This window comes from Amblyomma maculatum, chromosome 2 (assembly GCF_055883805.1).
Source record: "Amblyomma maculatum isolate TAMU_Amacu chromosome 2, ASM5588380v1, whole genome shotgun sequence".
NCBI classification, from domain to species: domain Eukaryota; kingdom Metazoa; phylum Arthropoda; class Arachnida; order Ixodida; family Ixodidae; genus Amblyomma; species Amblyomma maculatum.
The window spans coordinates 153,670,989-153,687,056 of NC_139345.1; the positions used below are offsets into that span (position 1 = coordinate 153,670,989).

At 47.5% G+C, this 16,068-nt stretch overlaps 1 long non-coding RNA gene across 1 annotated transcript in view; it reads left to right on the forward strand.

Moving 5' to 3' along the window:
* Nucleotides 1–426: 426 nt before the first annotated feature.
* LOC146200204 (uncharacterized) overlaps nt 427–16,068 on the forward strand; it is a 37,026-nt gene continuing 21,384 nt past the window's right edge. Inside the window, exon 1 of the long non-coding RNA XR_014704807.1 lies at nt 427–517. This is a non-coding gene — a long non-coding RNA (uncharacterized LOC146200204). The remainder of the gene's footprint in view (nt 518–16,068) is intronic.

The window sequence follows — 16,068 nt, forward strand, 5'->3', positions numbered from 1 at the left end:
TGACTTCACTATGTCCGTGCCTTATGCATTAATAACTCACTAACTTGTTTCATAGTCCCTTCATCTTTCTTCTTAGGAGGTAGCCCTAGTGCCTAACTAAATGAGTAGGGCAATAAGAAATATATTTCTACATACCACGCGATATCTGTAAACTTTTATTCATGCATGATACTAGAGCACAAAATATAAAAACACATCCAGGAATTATTTGACTTAGATACTATTCTATCGAAAATTTCGCACCAATTAAGCACAATAATTCAAGTTACTGACTTCATGCATGGTATCTTTCAAAGTAGTAGATGGGAGATTTCAAATTGATTTTATGCTCATAAATGTTCCTTTCTCTATCGTACTTGATCTTGAAATGCTGCTGAAACTTAATGTTATACTTATCAGCCCTCATTTAATCAACCTAACGCCAAGTTCTTTAATTGAACGGTTTTAATGTGTAGGCTATACCTGAGTAAATTTTTCGACAGTGACAGCACATCCAGCGTTTTCCAAGGATCGGCCCGTGGGTAACTCCTTTTCGTATTGTATAATCTTACACCACGTAGCGACTTACTGAAAAGTAACAAAGAAAGATGCATACTTGTTACCTTGCATTGATGGAGCAGTCAAATGTCTAAATTTGGCGTCATATTTTTCCTCCGTTCATTGGCGAGGCATCTGCTTTTGTAGCATCAGAGGTTTTGTACAAATTCACTGTGACGCCATTTGGATTATGCCACGCTCCCCCGACGTTCGAATGGTTTATGGACACTATCTATCGTGTCCTAAATCGAGGTCATCATTTTCGACAAGACCTCCCAAGCGCATAATAAGAGGCTCCATATGGTTCTGTAATGCATCGGCAAATTTAAACTCATTTTGAACTCAAGATGTGCAGTTTTGGAGACGAAAAGGGGCAGTTCTCAGCGTCTGCGTCAAAACGGCTAGTGCCAGGCCGAAGTCGCTGAAGATCACTGCAGTACGAGACTTCGAAACTCCACGCACCAAGAAAAGCCTTCGAAGCTTCCTCAGACTCTATTCTTGTTTTCGTGGCTTCATTTTGCCATTCCACAAATTGCCCATTCCCTCAGTACTCTCCTGCAGAAGTATATTTAAGTTGTGTGCACACGCGAGTGCGAATACCATTCAATCTGCTCCAGTCTTTTCCAACTTCAGCACCACTCTTGCGCCACTTTGACCCTTCTGCTATCACGGAGATTCACATCGACGCCAGGGACGTCGGTCTTAGGACGGTGCGTGACCATCTGCATAGCGGGGCTGAGAGCGTTGTTGCCTACGCAGGCCGCACTTAAACAAAATGGGAGTGCAAATACACATCTGCGGAACTGAAGTGCTTGCAGTTGTATCTGCTGCACATAAGTTCCGACAGTACATAAATGAGTGCCACTTCAATCGTTACTTATGTAGGCCCATCGGACTTCATGATCTGACTGGTCGTTTGGCAAGCTGGGCGTTACGGCGGCATGAATATAGCTTTAGTGTCGCGTAGAGAATTGGGCGACGTAACAGCAATGCAGACTGCTTGTAACGCCACCCATTACCGCTCTGAAGACGGTTTCGAAGAGCGCATAGCCTCGTTTGCACCGATGTTTCCCTGAAGTAAGGTGTGAGGTTCTTTTCTTTAAATCTTCTGGCCACCTTGTTCTGTGGCTTATTCAGAGACAGCAATCTAAATAGATGACCAGACCGACCAATGTAACGACGAATAATTTTATGTATACACATGGACGGGACGAGAGTAGGACAAGCAAGTAGGACGAAGACTAAACACTAAATTGTCTACAGTCACCAGTTCATTGGGTGGAGAAGCCGGTGCAGACGCTCCGGGTGGTCAGAGTTTTGCAGGGTTGGTGCAGGAAGGTCTCGGTAAGCCCAGCGGAAGGCTAGGCAACCGGACGGGGCCCAGTAGAGGCAAGAGGCCTCGGGTTGCCTTTCACGGCCGATGCGTCAGGCCTCCCCGACGTGCCTGGGCCCAGCACGGCGCCGAACGCTCGTGCCAGTGAACAGCTGGCGCTGTGGCACTCCCGGGCCCGACCACCGTTCCGAACTTCGTGGACAACAGGAGAACAGGACAGAATACGGCCGGCAGGCCCCAGGTCTGAATACCCGGGTCAGGCCTGGCAGAAGACGCACCGCTCCGAGCTCCTTGGACAGCCGATCGGCTCCGCTGCTCGCCTGTTCTCTCCTCGCGTTCGGCAGCTTTGTCTTCCCTTGCCTTTTGTAATTCTTTCTCAACCCACTCGTGCAACTCGATTCTCTGCAAACCTATACGTTCCCCTACCGCGAGCAACTCTGGTGCACTCATTTTTCTCCAATCTCTAGCCGCGGGAAAATGTGCTTGGCTGATCTGATCCTGCCATGGACGCCAAAATTGTGAGGTTCTTTTCTTTAAATCTGCTGACCACCTTGTTCTGTGGCTTATTCAGAGACAGCAATCTAAATAGATAACCAGACCGACCAATCTAACGACGAATAATTTCATGTATATACATGGACGGGACGAGAGTAGGACAAGCATGTAGGACGAAGACTAAACACTAAATTGTCTACAGTCACCAGTTCGTTGGGTGGAGAAGCCGGTGCAGACGCTCCGGGTGGTCAGAGTTTTGCAGGGTCAGTGCAGTGAGGCCTCGGTAAGCCCAGCGGAAGGCTGGGCCACCGGACGGGGCCCAGTAGAGGCAAGAGGCCTCGTGTTGCCTTTCCACGGCCGATGCGTCAGGCCTCCCCAACGTGCCTGGGCTCAGCACGGCGCCGAACGCTCGTGCCAGTGAACTGGCGCTGTGGCACTCCCGGGCCCGACCACCATTCCGAGCTTCGTGGACAACAGGAGAACAGGACAAGATACGGCCGGCAGGCCCCAGGTCTGGATCCCCGGGTCAGGCCTGGCAGAAGACGCACCGCTCCGAGCTCCTTGGACTGGCGAAAACAGTCAGTCCAAGGAGGAGAGAACATGAGGCTCCGCTGCTCGCCTGTTCTCTCCTGCTCGTGCCTCGCGCTCCTCGAGCCAACCTTCACGTTTTCCTCTTCTTCTTTCTCCAAACGTGGTTTTGTTTCTTCGTCTTTTATCCAATTATCACATGTTCTTCACATAAGGGAGGAATTACTCACTGACATCTATCCAAGCGTCATTTGCGTCATTTGTTTCTGCGTGGAGCTCATTTGCGAAGAAATAAAGGCGCGCAGTGAGCGATTGCGCATGTATTATTAGGATTATGCCGTCAGAAGCATCCCCAGAATATGTGTACACGAAGTGTCTGTCCACACTAATTTAACCACGACTGTTGTCCAACCTAATATTAGTATGACCAACTCATTTGCGACTTCAAAATTCCTGTAGCCTCTTCTAATTTGGCCTCTTCTAAATTTGCCATATTTTGCGTCTACTCCTTTTTGAGCATTGCCCAATCAGTGGTTATATGGTTACGAGGCCGCAAGGCGATGAACACCAAGATTAGACAATAGAGATATGACGTTCGATGAGCTTGAGATGATTTTCAAGGTGAATCTGCGGGCCGAGCGCGACCTCGCCTGCCCACGCCACCGCCCGCTTTTTCAACGTTGGTAATAATATCCTCAAACAACGACTTTGAGGATTTTGCCTTAAACTTTCATTATTTCGCACTATCAGCCTGGAACCGAAGGCGAAGTGAAACCCGAGGTGCCGGTGCACATAACTGTCATTCATCCTAACCACATAATTAGCCGGTACATATTTCTGAGAAGATCAGTGTTATAAAATTGTCGAGCAAAATTACGACGAGCTCTGTTTAGTTTCCAAAATTGTGGCACATAGCAAAATAACTACTTCGTATAAATTGCGATCATAACTGTGTGCGAAAACGTATGTCAACACAAAATGAAATTTTTGACGCACCTTTAGTGAGGTGTAACATTGTTTTTCTATCACTCAGAAGCTTTTCTCACTACAGTTCCCGAAACCAGCGAATGCATTTCGATTTAGACACATACAGAGAGTGGTTTAATTTGCGCTCACTACACAAACGTAAAACATAAGCACGTTCGGGATATTCTGTGCGCGATGGGAGATAGACCTTCGCCACTTCTGCTCTTTGCACAAGAAGGCGAATTATTTCTTGGGAAAATGCAGTGAAGCTAACAGCTTTTAGAATAAAGTGTCCTCAATGCTCTGCTTTGTATAGTGTCAGCTTGTGGAGAGAATACAGCACAGAAACAATTTTAAACTCTTATCTCCACCAAAGTACGGAGACTACGCAGTGAATGGTTCGTTAAGCTTACCCTAATTGGCTCATAAATACATCAACTTCAATTACCTTTTCCTTTCCTGCCTTCATCGCCAAAGCTGATGAAATAGCTAACACAGCCATAATCAGGCGACACTGAGGCTTAATTTAGGGCTCATAAGGCAGTGTTAATATGAGATGACTGAAGATGTTCACGCATTGATGCTGAGTCGAATTATTAGCATTCTGCTGCACACACCTCGGCGAATTTATTAAAGAGTTCATCGTACCATAGTGGACAAAAAAGAAGTTTTCCACATGGTAGCTTTGTACGTTGAATCTACATTTCTGCTTCTGCCGGGTCCAGCAATTTTACATTACTAAAATAAGGTTAGCTGACAAAGAGAGGCCTAATGACCTATTAGTGCTACTCATGCAAATGTCTATCGCCCATTCTAGAGGCGCCATTCTGGAGTGCCATGTCGAATAATGCGCGGTAAATAATTGCTCCCAGTGGCCTAATTTGTGGTATTGCGTGTTAGACCTTTCTTTTGGAGCACAAAGTCCGCTTCTCGCAGGCAAAACTCAAGGTCATGTCGTTGGACGCCAATAACTTTCCAAGCATGCGCCTAACCGCTTGTGGCGCTTGCTCGGCAGACATGCGCACCTAACCGCATGACTCGCCGCTGGCTCGCGGCCGCGTTGTCGCTCATCGCCTCATATGAGCATAGGCGCTGCTCGGGGCTTCGCAAGACTACGGAGAACCAGGTTGTCGCTACTAATCGAGGATGGCAGGTCGAATGCTTATATATTTATTAAAATAAAAATGGACTGATACTCTGTCTACCTTTTCCAAATAACGAATTTAAGAATATTGTTAGCGCTGTGTGGCTCTTCATCTGTCACACAGGTGCTGTTTTATCTTCATCCTTCTCTCTTTCGGATACCCATCGTGATTCGCTTCGGTGTGCGTCCGGGGATTTAGGTCTTAAATAAATCTTACCCGCTAAACCCATCCCTACACGTGGTTGAGGTGCGTCTTGATTTTCCCGCTGTCTCGTCACTTGAATTGACCTGGAGCTCCGTTCCTGTCGCCGCTTGACCCCTACCTCCATCGTCATGACCCAAGAATGGGCCGCCGCGGTTTTGGCTTCTTCCCACTCCACCCCACCTCCCTTTGCCACTTTGACAATGAGCAGCCGTCAGCGCGACCTCCAGATGTCTGCCGGTCTACGCAGTGACGACGCTGATGAATTGCTTGGCAGGTACGACCACGTGAGTGCTTTCAACCGGTAGGGCACTCATTTAATCTTATAAAAGTTTGGTTTTACTTGACCGATGTCGCCAAAACCTGGTTTCTCAACCGCAATTCGACATTTTCGGACTGGGCCACCTTCAAGCAAATGTTACGCCAGATATTCTGCGCTCCTGCTGTTCGAACAGAATCTGCCAAGAAGCTGGATGCTCGAGTTCAGCGATCCAGTAAGAAACACTTCTTATAATGAAGGCGTCCTCGCACTTTGTCGGCGTCCAAGTGACACCATACCAGAGATCGAGCGGGTCCGCACATCCTTAAGGACATTACTATACTCGCCTTAAATGCCCTGGCCATACAGAACTCTACCACCGTCAACATCATCATCAACACTTGTCCACAACTGGATGAACTTCAGTCAGTCAGGCTTTAACGTGATCTGACTTCCTTCAGTTCCAGTGCCAACTACGACCTCCTACGAATCCGCGGGCTATTTCGCGAAGAGCTTTTTTCTCGATGTGATTCGTGCCTTTCCTCACCTGAGCCAATTCCTTCCAGCACCGACCTCAGCAGCATTATCAAAGAAGAGTTGGCCTCTATGACCTCTTTACCCACCATCGGTCGCCCCTACCACCTGCACTGTGCCAACGTACGCCCAGATCGCACCTTTGCTGCCCGAATATGGAGTGCCTAAACAACTGCTGCCTCCCAGCGCCCATGTCGCGGCATCGGTCCCTATTTCTGCAGCGCCATCATACTTCCCCACCTGGCGCCCAGCCCACTCTGTTTGTTATTACTGTGGTTACCAGGTCTATAATTCCAGTTTATGTCGCCGCTGGCTCCAATATGAACGTCGCACGTATTGCTTCATCTTCATCCTTATCATTTGTAGATACCCATCGGCATCGCTGAATGTGATTCACTTCTGTGTGCGGCCTGGGATTCAGGTCTCCAATAAACGTGGTCCGCCAAGCCCGTCCGCACAATATAAAAATCTTCAATGAAAGGCAATGTTCCAGTAACTATCGCATCTACACTCGAGACGAAACTTCAGCCGTCACCAAATTCCAACCGGCAAACCATGTACAAACTTGCTAAACTACGCAACACCATGCTTAACGCACTTTTTTTCTATATCACAATGTTCAAGCCGTGCCTAAATCCGCACAAGTTTTTTCTTCGTAGTGTAATGCTTCCCATACCTTCCTCTTCAGTGGCTAATATGTCATGCCACACCGAGGAAAGCTTTCTGCTCCTAACATTCTTGAGTAATGACTGTTGTTGAGAAATAGTTGGAGGGGTAATGACAGCTAACGACTGAGCATAAAATGATTGCTGTATTTCGCTGCTCACACGTTAAATTATAAATCTTCAAAATTTGAGGTAATTTTGCGCAGTACATTGTTTTTTAATAAATTAATATTATTATCAGAAGCAGCTTCCTGGTGTGGCAACCATCGGCGGCGGAAGTCTGAACGAGATATCAGCCCCATGTCATCTGCTTCTCGCGGTGTCAGCTGCGCTTTTGCATGCAAGCAGTGGATGGCCGTCATTCAGCTCTTTTTTCTGCAGGAAAAATACTTTTTTCATATTCTGCTTTATTTGAGAAGCCTTCACTACATTACGCGCGACCCTAAAGATCCTTGGACTTGATTTGGGTGTCCTCGAGAAATTGCCGAAGTGGGCAAAATCGACGGGTTTATGCTGTAAAATCAGGCATACAATCAGAAACACATTATTATCACGTTATGAGAGTCAGCGTGTTTTAGCAACAAGCATTCCTGCATATAAAAACTGTACTGTAGTAATCTTCGTCTTCTTAGCCACTGCCATGCATCGCTTGCTGGCGCTCTCGAGGAAGAATAAGTTGGTCGCTGCCTTGCTTATTCGCCACATCTGACGCTCCGCTGCGAGTTCCTCCTGAGCGGCTATATCCATCTGAATAAACACACCCCTACAATTGATGGAGGTGCTGGGGACCATGGTGACCCACAGTGTGCCCACGGTGGCGTATTGAAAACCTACATGCGCCTACGTCTGCGATTTTATTGGCGTGGAATGTACCGCTTTGTACGAAATTTTGTGCGCGCTTGCGAATCTTGTCAACGCCGAAAAACTCCACAGACGTCCCCTGTTTTGCTGCAGCCGTTACCCTGCCCTGCTCGTCGGTTTGACCGCGTTGGCATAGATCTCTATTGCCCTCTTCCTACTACTTCCGCTGGAAACCGGTGGATTATCGTGGCAGTAGACCATCTTACTCGCTGCACTGAAAACATCACCGTTACACTGTGCCTCCGCAAGAGACGTTGCTTTGTTCCTTCTCAACAACTTGATTCTTCGCCACGGGACTCCGAAGGAACTGCTCAGTGACCACGGACGCGTTTTCTTTTCCGAAGCTCTTGAGGCACTACTGAAAGAATGCCGCATCATTCACCGCACCGCAACTTCTTACCACCCTCAGACGAATGGCCTGACCGAGCGCTTCAACCGTACTCTGAGTGACATACTGGCCATGTACGTCAACGACGCTCATTCCAACTGGGACCAGGTTCTTCCCTTCGTAACCTACGCGAACAATACTGCGATACAGACCACCATTGGATTCTCTCCCTTCTTTCTTCTTTACGGGCGCGAGCCAACCTTTACAATGGACGCGCGCTTTCCCTACCGCCCTGATGTCTCTGAATGGATGCCACTCTCGCACGCCGCCCACCACGCAGAAGAATGTCGTCAGCTCGCCCTTTCGCTTACAACGAAAAACCAGTAACAACAAAAAAACACCACCGCGACACTGGCGAGCCTTCGACATATGCACCTAACTGCCTGGTATGGCTCTGGGTCCCTGTCACAACCACCGGCCTTTCAAAGAAGCTTCTTGCTCGATATCATGGTCCATACCGAGTCCTCCAATATATATCTCCTGTCAACTACGTTGTTGAGCCTGTTACGCCCTCTGTTGACTTGCGTCGCTGTGGACGCGAACAGTTCATGTGAACCGAATCAAACCATACTACGATTCGTCTGTTCTATCGGCTCCATAAGTCGCAAGAATGGTTCCTTCTCCACCCGGGGGGAAAATGTAGTGTGATAATCTTCGACTTCTTAGCCACTGACATGCATCGCGTGCTGGCGCGCTCGAGGACGAAGAAGTTGGTCGCTGCCTTGCTGATTCGCCACGCCTGACGCTCCGCTGCGAGTTCCTCCTGAGCGGCTATATATATCTGAATAAACACACCCCTACAAAAGGCATTTATCCAATGTTTCCTTCGGCCATGTACATGCCCGGCAAAAGTGGAGAAGGGTAAGCGTTATGTTCCTGATTGTTGGGCTATTGCCGTCGCTCTTGCGGTACAAAAACTAAAAGTAAATCTCGAACAAGCATACCTTGACGCGAGAGCATACCTTACGACATGAAGGAGCCGACAAAACTTTTGAACGAAGGTGTTATATGCGCATCTTAGACTGAATTATTTTAGCTGGTAAAGGATTTTAGCAAAACTATGTTCAATATGGCCACGGCCAACGCGCGAAAGAATGTGCTGCGGCAGCCACTTCAGTTCCGTCATCGCAAAACCCAACGTAATTCAACTGCTCTTCAGTGAATGCCCGCACCGAACAGGAGAGCCGCCCAGTCGCTGCTGTCTCCATCTCGCATCCCCCGCAGCCGCACGCGCAATTGCGACCGACTCCTGACCCTCACTCTGCGTATTTCTAGTTCTTCAGCAAATGACTCGTGAATACGTCGACGTATACGAATAAACCATTTAGCATTTTAGGTGCGGTATAGGTCGAGGCGCTTTCGCGTATAGGGTGGAGAGATATGTGATACACCAGTGCATCTGTGTCCAGAAGGGAACACAAGAACGGGGCCCAGGTAAGATTCAGCCCGGAGGGGTAACCCGGATTAGGAAGAATTACGATACACTGATGAACGCCAGCCTGAAAAGTTGTAAGCGGCTTGCGGCGGAGGAGCTGACTACAGGAACGAAAATAAGGGCGGCTACGTCAGAGATACAATATCTCATACTAAAGGCAGCTACGCCTTAGAGAGAGTGTAAAGCGAAAGTACAACGGAAGAGGTCGCATGTGGGTGAAATGACTTGATGACCATCCGTAGAGAGCTCATGTATTTCGTTGAGAATGAAAGTTCGTAGGGACTTTCGAATGACAAAGAGGGAATCGGGTCAATAAGGGAAGGATTTGATAATATTAACAGTGCTATAAACCGGAGCCAACAGCTGCACGAAGGGCAGGTTGAGTGGGCTTTAGATTATCATTGATAAAGACGAGCTTAGCATTTCGGTTATCTTCGTCAATAGTACTAAAAGGATGATAGAACAGGTCAGTGGGTGGGAAACGTTCTTTCAAAAATCGCTACCTGAGCAACGCGGTTTTGATAAATGCAGCCGGCAACGTTATGCAAGCGTTCAGACTTCAAGAGCATGGCATGGCCGCATCCTTCGAGGCGCAACGGTCGACGATCGCGGCGACCCGTAGGTAGTTTATCAAAACAAAGCGGCTGACTACTGTAAAAAGCCTTTCGTACAGGTAAGGTCGAAACTTCACAAGAATCCGCATGCTAAGCAGTCTCGTTCTTTGTTAAGATATTTCTTCGCACATGAGAAAAGGAAGCGGCTGGCTCATCACATCACACGAGTGCTTCCGGACGGGCGCTATAAAAGAACGGCACAGGTTATATGGCCACTGGCATAAGAACGGGTTTATTTAGGGTCTCTTACATAAAAGTGTGTAAAACATCATGCAATACTAAGCTTTGTGGTAACTTCAACGAATGTTTTGGTTTGAATGGACTCTAGATAAAAACGACACTCTTCACTATTTATTGGAAGGCTCAATCAACATGAGTTTAGCTTTGAACATAATGTCAGAAGTAAGAACAAAGGCTCAAAATTGTTCGAGCGCCGTTACCTGAACGAGACACTGGAACATTTTTCACTATTCTAGTCTTTCCCGTACCAAAACACATTGTATGTTGAGCTTAGGGCACGTGAAACGGAATTGGGAAGAGTTGAGCTGCAGTCCCGTAAGGCTAGAGAACGGACGATATATTTATAGAAGTGAAAACTTGGGAGAGAACACAGTGACGTCATCTGTCACATTTGAACATTGCTGTAGAGTGTTCATTTTGTGTAGTTTTTATCTAAAACGCTGACAGACGAGGACCGACAAGGAATGATGTAACACGGACAGGAACTCATATCCGTCTTGCATGTTCCTTTTTTTGTCCTCGTCTGTTAGTGCTGTGGATACAAAATTATGACCAAGCTAGCCCAATGCCACTCTGCTCCATCCTGCCTTCATTAACGCGGCTTAGTTGTTACTTAAGGCGAAACGCAAAATTATAAACTGGTATTGGCCATCCGTAGCAAGAAAGGAAATCTCAGCGTCCTGATCATCCCCTCAGTTTTGCAGTATCCGTATTATACGTCGAGGGATGACAAGAATTCGTTTCAGTAGAGAACATCTACGCCACACAAAAATCTTTATTAATAAATAAGAATTTAGGGCGCGGAGACCCCGGGTTTCCGAACCACACCATTTAATATTAGGTGCTATGTTCCTAAGGCTCATAACGCTTGCGGCCAGGCCGGTGGCGGTGGTCTGCACGGCCGGGTCCTCCGAGCATAGCAGGGTCTCCTAGTTCTTGGAGTACTCTAGGCCCCACGGTGAAGGTGCGTCTGGCAGAGGTAGAAGATATAGAGGTAAGAGGCCAAGGGTTCTGGACATAGGGTACAGGCAGGAGAGGTGAAGGAGGGATGTAGTGGGATAAGGTAAGGACTAAAAATGGAGTGTGTGTTCAGTCTGCACCATCGGGTTGCTTGTTTATTGTTGTAGCTGCGAGCGACGATGCAGAAGGATGAACAACGTACACGGTTTATTTCAACAGCAGTGCGTACCAAAAAGAGCCCGGAGCTTCCGGCACACAGTGTTTACATAGCAATATGCGACACGATATCCGTGTGACATCACAGGCACTTGGCAAGTCACCACACTCATTCCCACAAAGTGTCTGGTGTGTCATAATCCCGATGTTTTCTTGCACGAGCACTGCGTCGAAGAGTCTGTAGAAGAGAGGTAGGTTCTCAAAGAGGCGTCGGCGGTGCGGATCCTTGGCGTAGAACATCCCGCTGGTCCAAGGGAGTCGAGTCTTCGGGGATAGCTCAGTCGGTGCTGCCGCAGAGCTGTGAGACTCCAGGGCAGGAAGTGGAGGAATCGTATCAGACGCGTGCGTTACATTGTCTGAAACTGAACATGGCACCAAATAGGAAGGATCACTGTGTCCTTGTTCTTTCAAAATAACGCGGACGTAAACTGTTTGCATGCGCTAATTTTTTGTCCGGTCCTAGACGCACCATGTAAGCAACGGCATTGTACCTTTTTTCGACGACTTTACCACCATTGTTGGTCACCTGGACGAAGGCATTGAAACAGAACGCCTTCGCCATCTTCAAATGCCCTCCGTGACCTTCGTTTTGGTCGACTTAGTCCTTTACCTTGGCGAAACATTATTCCATGCGTCTCTCTAGGTCAGACTGTAGCAGAGTCAGGAGAGTGCGGGGCTTTTACGAAGGAAACCGTTCAGCCGGTTGGAGTGTTCCGGTCTCTGAACAGAAACAGGTTCATGTGGTGCATAAAAATCATCTTAGTTCCCAAAGGCTTTTAGTCAAGAAGCTGCCGCAAAAGATCCTTTTCAACCAACTTTTAAGCATCTCTCGGCGCATCCATTTGACGCAGAATGGTACGGAGGTGTGCTGGTATGACGCATTCAGTTCTTGAGCAGAAGCTCTGTAAAGCACTTCGCAGTGCACTGCGGCCCATTGTGAGTGACGAATTCGCCCGGAAGCTCATATGACGCGAACACGCTCCACAGCTTTCCAATAATCTTTACTGTCGTTTTTGAATTCATTACGATAACTTCCGGCACCAACACCCACTGGTTTTCTGTGAGACTGTCCTTATGTGAAACGCTAACACTCCTGTCTTCACGAGATTTTGCAATTTCAGTGACACCGTTTTCTTAAGCGCAAACGGCACCGCTCGTGCTTTATAAAGGACGGGTGTACTACCCTCTTTCACTACTATCTTCATTGCAGTTCTTGATTAGGCCCAGGGTAAGCTAAAAATTCTTAGCGTTCCGAGTATAGACGGCACTTTATTCAAGAAAACACCATGCACACTAGGCCATTCCAGATTCAGTGCTGCTAGCCGGTCATATCCAAGCAGCATAGTCTTGGAGTTCTCGTTTGTCGTCACAAGAGTAAACTGAAGTTGCTTGTGCTGACCGTTGTGCTCTATCAAAATGTTTATCTTCCCCGTTACTGGCAGCGGAGTACCTCCGTAAGTTCTTAGCTTTAAATAAACTGAATCGCGCTGTGGACAGACTGATCCAATATTACTTCTACAGTACCTCTGGCACAACTGATACAGACGCCCACGTATCAAGCTGCATGCGAACATTTTTCTGCTTTAACTTCAGGAAAATTTTGTGAAGTCTGGGGCTCCTCTCACAGGAGTAGATATTATGCAGCACATGTTCACCATGCCCCTTCCCTCAGCTATCACGTTCACAGAGTCTCTACTTCTGTCCTTGCACATATTTGCTGAGTGTTCCACACGTTTACACAACCGACAACAAATATTTAGATATCTGCAATTAGCTGCTTCATGCGCTGAGCCGCATCGGAAGCAGTCTAGTGACTACACTGCCCTTTCCTCATTGGGAAAAGTAGCAGCGTCTTTTGTTGAGCGCAGTGCTCGAATCCATGGCTTGCGGTGGACAACGCTGGCGGTTCCTTCCCCCATGCTGGGATAAAATTCCTGATTGGGATTAACATAAATCCTCCACTTCCAACCAACTTCCAACCAAAAATATGACAGCCACCATGATTACACCAGAGTGAAACACTGGATGATGTCTTATTTCTAACAATAGAATGCATTGACCCATAGATTTATAGTTAAATGTGATATACCAATCATGACTAAAATCGAATTCAAATGTTTTTGGAGTGCTAGTTGCACTGCGTTCATGTGAGCTTTGCGACTTATTCCGAAATTTCTACTTCTTGTATATCATGAATTTCACTTATGGCGCCACGCACTCCTGCTCAGCAGGATTTTTGATTTCTCTTTGAGCGTCGTTACGAGACAGGCGACCACTAAAGAGTAAAAACCTTTGTGGTATAACTGCTTCACGCTCTCACGCTAAGTAGTAAACATCATGGTATTTATAAAATTTGAACTGCAAAACATTCTCGTTTTAAATATTGAACAAAGGCGTCTTCATGAAGTCCTATCTGCGCTACTCTTATTTTATCTAGATAAATACGCTGTATAATGCACCATCTCGCTGAAGAAAAAGATGACAGTCGTGCTAGACAGGCTGCAAAGACTATCTGTCGAAGCGTGGCCTTGTGGTTGCCATGTCCCTTGGCTGACAAACGTGTCTAATGGACTTTCATTACCACAAGTTCGCCCATCAGACTCAAGACCTCCTCCGCAGCGTCTTGCTGCTTCAAAATTTCTTTTAGTTTATACACTTTTTTAAACTTTATCTTATACTTATCTTTTACTGACGTATTTGTACCAATTCATGCAATAAAGAAAAAAAGAGAAGCGTGTCCTTGTGGTAAAGCATCCACCTCGGGTTCGGGAGGTACCAGGTTCGACCCCTGCTGCCGCCGGGTGCCCACCGACTTTTCAATGGGTACAAGCTTTCCCCCGCCCTGGTGCTCAGCTCTTTGGGTGAAGTGTTTGGGAAAGGGGTCATAGGTCTCAAATAGTTGCTCCGATGTGGCAGTGATCAGTTCCGCCGTCGGACAACAATAAGCCCGCCTTGTGCGGCAAAAGCCCATTATGTGACCCTTTTTTTCTGTCACACAGCCGAGTTTTGTCTTCTGCACGGCCTTTGCAGGCCACGGTTCTTCGAAACTAAGCCTCCGAAGGAGCACAGCTGGGTTAGCAGAGCCTCTTCCAAACGCACACCCCGGGCGCCAGGCCGGGGGACGCTTGTACCCATTTTACCGGTGGGTGTCCGGCGACGGGTTTCGAACTGACCACCTCCGGCAGCCGCGGCCTTGGCCACGACTTCGGTCGTGGCTCAGTAGTTTGGTCGCCTGCCTCGGCTGCGGAAGGAGGCAGATTCAAATCCCCCCGCCGGCCACCCAGCCGGTTAAAAATGGGTACAGGCGTCCCCCGACCTGGCGGCCTGGTTTCTCAGGGGGATTGACTGGAAGGAGGCTCTTCGCATCGTTATAAGGCCTATGGGCCACCAACTCGGCAAAGATGTACGGCTATAGCCCCTTGTCAAGAAGCTTACCATGAGGGAAAGCGAAGCAAGATCAAAGGTGCAGCAGCGACTTCGGCTGATGATTAACACTCATGAAACTTAGTTCAAGGTTACTTTAAAGTCTGCATTTTTTTAGGAAAATGGCGCTGCATATTGCCACAATTTGTGCTGTGAAAAATGGTACAAAACGAAATTCTGGTTTATGTGTCATGGTGAAAAAGAAGCAATTCAAGAAAATTGCGCTTGGGATTCCGAACGTAAGATGCAACCCGCTTAGTGCTGACTGAGTAGATTTGACAAGGCTTTTTTCTTCACCTTGCTTCCATATAAGACAACTTCTTGAAATTCGCATTCGCCCCGCCGGGGTGGCGCAGTGGTAAGACGCCCGACTACTGTGCCGGAGTTCCCGGGTTCGAACCCGACCGCGGCGGCTGCGTTTCGATGGAGGCGAAACGAAGAGGCGTCGTGTGCTGTGCGATGTCAGCGCACGTTAAAGATCCCCAGGTGGTCGAAATTACTCCGTAGCCCTCCACTACGGCTCCTCTTTCTCTCTGTCCACTTTCATTCCCACCTTCCTCCCTTCCCTTACGGCGCGGTTCGGGTGTCCACAGAGCAAGTGTGACAGTTACTGCGCCTTTCCCTTCCTGTGAACCAATTTAACTTGAAATTCGCATTCACAGCTGATGTTGCATGTTCATTAAAGAGGCTATGCGATGCGCTTTAACAACAAAACAGTTCTGTTTATACTTAGACTACTGGATAGTGTAGTGATAAGGCGATAAACGATTTGCATGCAAGCTAATCGAGGTCTACAAGGGGAGCTGCAGACGGGAGTAATGTTATAATAACAGCTTGTGGGCCGAGTTGGTGCATAATACCCAGAACAGCCGCGCAACGAGGACAGATACGAAGAGAGAAACAAAACATTGGCGCACACTACCAACTGTAATACAAAACGAAACCAGATCTTCTTTCACACACATGCACAACTTCCTCCTCTACACCTAAGCACGTCACACTCGCAAGCCTCTTCTTTCCCAAGGAGATATGTATGGCCAACAATAAGTGTTAGCAACCCTCATATCGAAGGTATAATTCAAGCAATAAATAAATGCAAAAGCTAAGTCCATCCCTCACATTGTCCAATCAAGACAGTCACAACTTCCGTTACTTTACCAAAAACTGAAAAGTCCACCTCAAATTTGCAGCTGCCACGGATTGCGTTCACGTTCAATCACAATATATCTAAAGTAGAGGCCGTTTCATGAGTTTTAACGGTAAAATAA